The sequence below is a fragment of the Choloepus didactylus genome, chromosome 8, assembly GCF_015220235.1.
Source record: "Choloepus didactylus isolate mChoDid1 chromosome 8, mChoDid1.pri, whole genome shotgun sequence".
In the NCBI taxonomy this organism is placed as follows: Eukaryota; Metazoa; Chordata; class Mammalia; order Pilosa; family Megalonychidae; genus Choloepus; species Choloepus didactylus.
Window position 1 is genome coordinate 3,568,118 of NC_051314.1, and position 9,870 is coordinate 3,577,987.

General features: G+C 37.3%; 1 pseudogene; it reads right to left on the bottom strand.

Annotated features, from left to right (window-relative positions):
- Positions 1–385: 385 nt before the first annotated feature.
- Positions 386–879, bottom strand: LOC119543504 (annotated as a pseudogene).
- Between the last annotated feature and the right edge of the window lie 8,991 nt (positions 880–9,870).

The following is a 9,870-nucleotide window of genomic DNA, read 5'->3' on the forward strand; positions in this document are numbered from 1 at the left end:
ATGGTGTGTGAACAATCTCAATTATATGTATATATATTCTATTCAAAAAGAGAGAGAACAGTATAAGAACCCCCATGTGATTATCTTTCAGCTTTTGGAGGAATCAATTCATGGTAAACCTGGTTTCCTCTGTGCTCACACCCCTTTTCCCCACCCTATTCCAGGTTATTTTATTTATTTATTTCTGGTGGTTTAACTCTTTATTTCATAATCATAAACTTAGCTCCACAATCCAGCAAGACTTGGAAGGGGAGGGGATAATGTGGAACCCAATGAACGGCAGCAAGAGCACAAAGATGATGGGATACTGAGAACAGACCAGGGGAGGTGGGACACTCTACTGTACTACACAAGGAATGGTCTCCTAGTTAAAACAAAACACAAATCAAATTTGTCCACAGTTGGCAACGTTGATCTTCTTGCTGGTCTTGCCAATCCTGGACCCGAAGTGCTGCATAGCTTCCATAATATTCATACCCTTTTTCACCTTGCCAAAGACCAACTGCTTGCCTTCCAACCATTCAGTCTCAGCAGTGCAGATGAAAAACTGGAAACTGTTTGTGTTGGGTCTAGCATTGGCCATGGACAAGATGCCAGGACCTGTATGCTTTGAAATGAAGTTCTTACCATCAAACTTCTCCCCATGGATGGATTTGCCACCAGTGCCATTATGGTGTGTAAAGTCACCACCCTGGCACATAAACCCAGGAATAATTCTGTGAAAGCAGGAACCCTCATAACCAAACCTTTCTCCCCAGTGCTCAGAGCATGACAATTTTCTGCTGTTTTTGGAACTTTGTCTGCAAACAGCTTGAAGAAGATGTGGTCCAAGGGCTCACCATCAATGGGTATGTTGAAGAACATGGTGGGGTTGACCATGGCAGTGTGTGGGGGGCTGCAGTAGTAGGTGGTTGTGTCCACAGGGTGCCAGATTATTTTTAAAACAAATCCCAGGAGAGTATCATCTCATCTATAATGTTGTCCAAGTTTGGATGGATTATGTCCCCCCCAAAGCCATATTCTTTAATGCAACCTTGTGGGGGCAGAGGTATTAGTGTTGATTAGGTTAGAATCTTTTGATTGAGCATTTCCATGGAAATGTGACTCAATCAACTGTGGGTGAAGTATTTGATTAAATTATTTCCATGGAGATATGGCCCTACCTATTCAGGGTGGGTTTTTAATTTAATCACTGGAATCCTATAAAAGAGCTCACAAACAGAAGGAGCTCCGAGTAGCTGAGAGGGACATTTGGGAGAGAAAGGAAGAGCTGGCACTGATGCTGACAGTTGCAGATGCTTGGAGATGTTTGGAGATGCTAGCCCAGAGTTTACTCCAGAGAAGCTAAGAGACGACACTGACACTTGGATGCAGAGGAACTGAAGAAGCTAAGAGAGACCAAGAGACATTTTTGAGAAAGCCATTTTGAAATGCAACCTGGGAACAACAGAGCAGCAGATGCCAGCCACGTGATTTCCCAGCTGACAGAGGTGTTCTAGACGTCATCGGCCATTCTTCAGTGAAGGTATCCTCTGGCTGATGCCTTAGTTTGGACACTCTTATGGCCTCAGAACTATAAATTTGTAACTTTAATAAATCCCCTTTATAAAAGCCAATCCATTTCTGGTATTTTGTGTAATGGCAGCATTAGCAAACCAGAACAAATGTTATAGTATATATATCTGAAATATAAATCTTCCCTTTTTGAAAATATAATCACAATATTTTAATCACACCCCAGAATTATCACCAATGAATTCTGAGTATCATTAAGGTAGTGTTCACATTATCCTGAGTGCTCTATAAATGATTTTAGCAGCTTATCTGATGCATGCACAACCTATGCTGCAATTGGTTTATCTCCTAATGTCTCCTTCATTCTTTTAATAGGTATCGCTTACATATTTAATTACTCCCACCCCCTGGATTTAATTTGTTGAAGACACCACAGTGTTTTTCCTGTGTTTCCCATAGTCTGGATTTTTGCTGATTGTGTCTCTGTAGTATGATTTAGCATATTCTTATGTCCCTAGTATTCCCTAGAAGTTGATAGTTAGTGTATTAGTTAGGGTTCTCTAGGGAAACAGAATGAATGAGAGGTGTCTATGACTATAAAATTTATAAAAGTGACTCACGCAACTGTGGGTATGCATGTGTCCAAATTCTGTAGGGCAGTCAGCAAACTGTCAACTCCAAGGAAGATGTCCGATGAACTCCTCAGGAAACGAACCAGCAACTTTGAAGAACTCCTCAGGAAATGAACTGGGATCTTCGACAAACATGTTCGACGAACTCCTCAGGAAATGCTTTGCTGTACAGCCAAAGAAGAAGTGAAGGTCCTCTACCTGTCTTGCTTATAAGTCTTCAACTGATTAATTGGATTAAATCCAGCCAATTGCATTCTATCATTGTGCAAGACACGCCCTTTGGTGACTCATCAGTCACAGCTGCAGTCAATTAACTGATGATTTAATAAACCAGCCTGTTGGTTTATTAACCAGCCACAAATGTCCTAACAGCAATTGTTAGGCCAGTGTTTGCTTGACCAGACAGCTGGGTACTATCACCTGGCCAATTTGACACATGAACCTAACCATCACAGTTAGATACAGAAATTTGATTGGATTCAGGGTTGATTTTTTAGGGAGACAATTTCACATATGGCATGGTGCATTTCCATCCTAACTTATGCAATGTCTGCTTGTCTCCCTTTCTAGATGTCAACTACGGATGAGTATTGCCTACACCCATTAGAATTTATAAATCAGGGACAGATTTCATAATTTCTTATTTATTATGTGAAATAGTTTTTTTTTATAGTTTTGTATAGATAATACTATTTGGTGACCCTGAGATAAATTAGAATGGGCAAAGAGGAATAGATGTTTCCCCAGTACTTATCAGTATTCATGTTAAATGCATTGATTCCTAGTATCCTCCAAAGTCAATAAATGAGTTATTTTTTTCAGTACCATTATGAACTCATGAATGTAAATATATTTGATGTTTTCAAATGCATTGCAGTGAATATATTTATTGATCTCAAATTTTCCTATTTTGGTTCATGAGAGCTGATGGATTCTGAATTCCTTTTGCATGACCCTGATGGTCACTTATAGCTTTCCTCCTGCCAGGTAAACAGAAATTTGCAGTCTCTTCTTAAAAATTTTCTGGCCTTTCTGCAATGGGCTCTGGTTCCTTTTAGTGGGAAATGATATTTAAATACTATACTATACCATTTTTTCTGGATCCTAAAACAGTAGAATTGAGTAGAAAAGTAAGAAACCATAGCACAATACCACTTTGTACATTGAAAATGCATAGAAAAACATGGAGAATCTTGCCACAAGGTACAGGGTGAGTTTGTTCATCCGGACCCACCTCCCAGAGCCAAAAGTGGTGAGATGGCCACCAGGCAAGAAAGTGAGCAGTGGCTCTCCACTCCTGTGCACCCAACTTAACAATTAACTGGAGAGATAATCCTCCACAGCCACATGGCCAGGATCTCCCATGAGGGAACCTGGGAGGCAGCATTTACTATCCTCCCTTGGAAGTCCAGGGGTTGCACAAGCAAGAAGTGGTGAAGTGAGGAGTGTCACACAAAAGCACTAGGGGTCCCTCCCAATACCCTGGAGGCTCATGGACATACAGCAGGCAGGAAGCAGGACATATTTGGGCTGGAGGGTGCCTTTGAGAGGACTCCCTGCCTAACTGCTCAGGGCCCACATCACAGCCCCGGGGCAGGCTGTCCACATGCACATGGAGAACTAGTGAATTGATTAGATACCCACCTGGTTTGGACTCCAGAGCATGGGAGAAGCTAGGGGAAGACTGGCTTGAGAGTAAAAGGTGGCTGAAGAGTGCCACCTGCTAGTATGATAAGGAAACTGCACTCCAGCAAGCTATAGCTCTGCCAAATTATATATAAATGCTCAAATAATCTTGCATTTCCCAAAATAACCATATCAAGACAAGTAAATGCCATGAAGCCAACAGAAAATCATAAAGCAATGAAAGAATCTAGAAAGATATGGGCAAGCCAAACAAACAAATTAAAAACCCAGAGGAGGCACAAAATTTGGAGTAATTAAAGTATATACAAATCTCAAAAACAACTTCAACAAGATGGCTAAAGATATAAAGGGCATCAAGAAGATCCTAGAAGAGCATAAAGAAGAATTTGATAGAGTAAATAAAAAATAGCAGATCTTATGGAAATAAAAGATACTGTTGATAAAATTAAAAATATACTAGAGACACACAACAGCAGTTCTGAAGAGGCAGCAGAAAGAAAAAGTAAGCATGAGGATAGGGCAATTGAATGCAAGTGCACAAAAGAACAAATGGTGGAAAAAATAAAAAAAATTTGAAATGGCTCTCAGAGAAATGATGGGCAACATGAAGTGAACAAATATAAGAATCATTGGTGTCCCAGAAGGAGAAAGAAAAGTAAAGGGCTAGGAAGAGTGTTTCAAAACATAGTTGGGAAAAACTTCTCAACTTTTCTAAATGACATAAATATGCAAATCTACGATGCCCAATGAACTCCAAATATAATAAATCCAAATATACCCACTCTGAGACATATACTGATTGGATTGTCAAATGTTGAAGAGAAGGAGAAAGTTCTGAAAGCAGCAAGAGAGAAGTAATTCACCACAAACAAAGGAAACAACATAAGACTAAGTAGTGACTACTCAGCAGCCACCATGGGGCAAGAAGGCAGTGATATGGTATATTTAAGAGTCTGAAAGAGAAAAATTGCCAGTCAAGAATTCTTTATCCAGCAAAGTTCACCTTCAAAATTGAGGGAGAGTTTAAAATTTTCACAGGCAAAAAAAATGCTGAGAGAATTTTTACAAGAGAACTTCCCTGCAAGAAATAATAAAAAGAGCTCTACCATCTGAGAATAAAAGAAAGGATAGAAAGGTCTGTAGAAGGGCACAGAACTGAAAAGTATTAGCAAGGGTAACAAAGGGAAAAAAGAGAGACAGGGAAAAACGTAGATCTGACACCTAAAAACCAAAGGATAAGATGGCTGGTTCAAGAACTCCCTTCACAGTAATAACTATGAATGTGAATAGATTAAACTCCCCAATCAAAAGATACGGACTTGTAGAAGGGATTAAACAGTATGACCCCTCATTATGCTTTTTACAAGAGACTCATCTTAGACCCTGCAACATGAAGAGACTGAAAGAGAAAGGATGGAAAAAATATTCTATTCAAACTGCAACCAAAAGAAAGCTGGTGTAGCTATACTAATATCAGATAAAATAGACTTTAAATGTAAAGATATCTTAAGAGACAAAGAAAGACTATATATATTAATAAAAGGGACAATGCACCAAGAATAAATAGCAATCATAAATGTTCATGCACCCAATCAGGGAGCTCCAAAGTACATCAGACAAACATTGACTAAACTGAATGGAGCAATAGCATTATTGATGTCTGCAACAATAGTGGGGAGACTTCAATACACCACTCTCTTCTGTAGATAGAACCACTAGACAGAGGACCAATATGGAAACTGAGAACCTAAACAATATGATAAATGAAGTTGACTTAACAGAAATATATAGATCATTACATCCCAAAGTACCAGAATATAAATTCTTCTCTAGTGCCCATGGAATGTTCTCTAGGATAGATCATATGCTGGGGCACAAAACAAGTCTTAATAAATTTAAAAAGATTGAAATTATTCAAAGCACATTCTCTGACCATAATGGAATACAACTAGAAATCAATAGCCACCAAAGAATCAAATCTTTCACAAATATTTGGAGGTTAAACCACACACTCCTAAATAACCAGTGGGCCAAGAAGAAATTGCAAGAGAAATAGGAAAATATCTAGAGATGAAAGAAAAAGAGAATACAATGTATCAAAACCTATGGGATGCAGCAAAGGTGGTGCTGAGAGAGAAATTTATAGTTTTAAATGCATACATCTGAAAAACAAGAAAGAGCTAAAACCAAAGACCTAACTGAACAACTGAAGAGGCTAGAGAATGATCAGCAAACTAATCCTAAAGCAAGTAGAAGAAAAGAAATAACAAAGATGAAAGCAGAAATAAATGAGCTGAAGAACAAAAAACAATAGAAAGAGTAAATAAAACCAAATTTGGTTCTTTAAGATCAACAAGTTTGACAGACTGTTAGCTAGACTGACAAAGTAAAAAAGAGAGAAGAGGCAAATAAACAGTTTCAGAAATGAGAACAGGATAATTACTGTGGATCCCAACGAAATAAAAAAAAAAATCATAAAAGGATACCATGAACAACTATATGCCAACATGCTAGACAGTTTAGAGGAAATGGACAATTTCTTGGAACCACATGGACAACATAGACTGACCCAAGAAGAAACAGAAGACCTCAACAAATCATTCAACAAACAAAGCAAAGAGATCCAATCAATCATCAAAAATCTACCTGAGAATAAAAGCCCAGGGCCACATGGCTTCCCAGGGGAATTTTACCAAACATTCCAAAAAGAATTGACACCATTCCTGCTCAAACTCCTTCAAAAAATTGAAGAAAAAGGAACACTACCTAACTCATTTATGAAGCTATTATCACCCTAATACCAAAATCAGATAAAGATACTACTAAAAGGAAAACTATAGACCAATCTCTTTAATGAATAAAGATGCAAAAATTCTAACAAAATACTTGCAAATCAAATCCAAAAGCACGTTAAAAGAATTATACACCACAACCAAGAAGCGTTCATTCCTGGCATGCAAGGGTGGTTCAACATAAGAAAATCAACCAGTGTAATATGATACATTAACAAATTGATAGGGAAAAATCAAATGATCATCCTGATAGATGCTGAAAAAGCATTTCACAAAATTCACATCCCTTTTTTGATAAAAACATTTGAAAGGTAGGATTATAAGGAAACTTCCTCAATATAATAAAGGGCATATATGAAAAACCCACAGCCAGCATAGTACTCAACAGTGAGAGACTGAGAACCTTCCCTCTAAGATCGATAATGAGACAAGGATGCCCACTGTAACCTTTATCATTCAGCATTGTGCTAGAAGCTCTAATCAGAGAAATTCACCAAGACAAATAAATAAAAGTTATCTAAATTGGAAAGGAAGGAGTAAAACTGTCATTATTTGCAGACGATATGATCTTATATTTGGGAAATCCTGAGAAATTGATGACAAAGCTACTTGAGCCAATAAATAAATTCAGCAGGGTGGCAGGATACAAGATTAATGCACTTAAGTCAATAATGTTTCTATAAACTAGAAATAACCCAACTGAAAAGGCAATCAAAAAAACAAAAAACAAAAAACAAAAAACTCCATTCACAATAGCAACTAAAAATATCAAGTACTTAGGAATAAACTTAACCAAGGACATAAAAAACCTCTATACAGAAAGTTACAAAACTTTACTAAAAGAAATAAAAAAGGGCCTAAATAGGTGGGAAGATATTCCATGCTCACGGATTGGAAGGCTAACTGGCATTAAGATGTCAATTATACCCAAACTGACCTACAGATTCAATGCAATTCCAATCAAAATTCCAACAACCTACTTTGCTGACTTGGAAAAGCTAGTTATCAAATTTATTTGTAAGGGAAAGGGGCCTCAAATTTCCAGAAATATCCAAAAAAGAACAAAGTAGGAAGACTTAAACTTCCAGACTTTGAAGCTACTATAAAGCCACAGTGGTCAAAACACATGTATTGGCACAAAGATAGACATATTGATCAATGTAATCAAACCTGAGAGTTCAGAAATAGACCTCCAGATCTATGGTTGACTGATTTTTGATAAGACCCCGAAATACACTTAACTGGGACATAAGAGTCTCTTCAACTACTGGACCTGGGAGAAATGGATATCCATAGCCAAAAGAAGAAAAGATGACCCCTATCTCATACCCTATACAAAAATTAACTCAAAATGGATCAAAGACCTCAACATAAGAGACAGCATAATAAAACCCTTAGGAGAGAGTATTGGGAAATATCTTCAAGAGCCTGTAATAGAAGGTAGCTTCTTAGACCTTACACCCAAAGCACAAGCAACAAAAGAATAAATAGATAAATGGAAACTCCTCAAAATCAAAAGCTTCTGTACCTCAAAGGAATTTGTCAAAAATGTGAAGAGGCAGCCAACACAATGGGAGAAAATATTTGGAAACCATATATTTGATAAAAGACTGACATCCTGCATATATAAAGAAATATGTATACAGAGAGTTGACAACAGAATGGTATATGGGAAAAGTATACTTACTGCATACTAGGGACCATAATTAATAGGAATACCTTACTGGTGTCACACAAATACTAGGGACAAATAATTGAGGGCTGAAAAGACTATGAGATGTTTTGGGTAATGATAATTGTTTAACATGGAGAGTGAAGAGGATTGTACAACTAAGTAATGCTAATGTGAGATATTGATGGATTATTGTGGACAGACATATGCTGTGTGAATTAGGAACCTCCTACTTTATAAGTCAAACCCTCAATCATGAGCCTTGCTATTGTGAATCTTCTGTTTGCAAAGGGGAGGCTAAGCCCACCCATAATTATGCCTAGGAGTCACCTCCAAAGGTGTTGCTCAAATGTGGACTTTCTCTCTCTAAGACCAACTCTGCAAATAAACTCATCACCCTCCCCCCAATGTGGGACAGGACCCCCGAGGTGAATGAGTCTCCCAGGCAACATGGACATGGATTCCAGGAATAAGCCTGACCCAGCATCAAAGAATGCCTTTTTGACCAAAAGGGAGAAAAAAAAAGTCAACAAAATAAGGTTTCAGTGACTAAGAGATTTCAAATAGAGTCAAGAGGCTGTCCTGGAGGTTACTCCTATGCAAGCTTAAGCTAGATATGCCAGATGGCATATCGATATGGCTATGATAAGCCCAAGTCAATAGTAGCCCTGAAAACCCTAAAGAATACCTGGATCCCTGGATCCCTATCAGACTCTTCAAAAGTTTCACTCCCTAGTTTATACTTCAGAAACTTAAATCCTCTAGAGAGCTTCTCTGCCAGATGAGTCCCAAAACCCAGAGGCAACAACCTCTTCAAGAACATCAACCAGATGTGTCCCCTTTTCTCATAATGTCAACACCCCTTTTCAACAAAAACAAGTTAGGGTGGTCACTGCCTAGATATCCCTGAAGATTGGGAAAGTGATTAAACTAGAAGGGATAACAACAGACAAGAAGGAATTTAACAAATGATTATGAATACTGAATCTCTATATAATTTTCTTTTTCTTAGTTGCTAGGGTATTGAAGAAAAAAACAGAAGTGGTGAAAATGTAAACCATAGCATTCTTTGAAATTTGCTCTATAGCAACTTGTTAAATTGTAATTTGAAAATTATTACAATAAGGAAATAACTGAAACTACAGCATTGTAACTCATAACATTTTTGGAAATGTCCCATTTAACAACTTGTTAAATCATATTTGGAAGTTATTAACTTTTTGTATATATATTTCACAATTAGGAAATAACTGAAACTGTGGAACTGTAACCCATAACATTCTTTGAAATTTCCTCTCTAACTACTTTTTAAATTGCAATTGGAAAGAAATCACTTCTATGTATATATGTTATATTCCACAATAAAATATATGATTAAAAATATATAAAGAAAAAGTATTCTCCATATAATAAATATAATTAGCTTTCAAAATTAGAGGGGCATACAATGAAGAGAAACAAAGGGAGTCTAGATCAGAGAGGAGATGGATCATTAAATGAAGAAAAGAAAGTCTCATGTTCTGTGAACCAAGATGTATGATTAATTTCACTTCTCTCATCTGAAGGTCAATAAGTCAATAAACACTTTTTTTTTCTAGAAGAGAAACCTTTC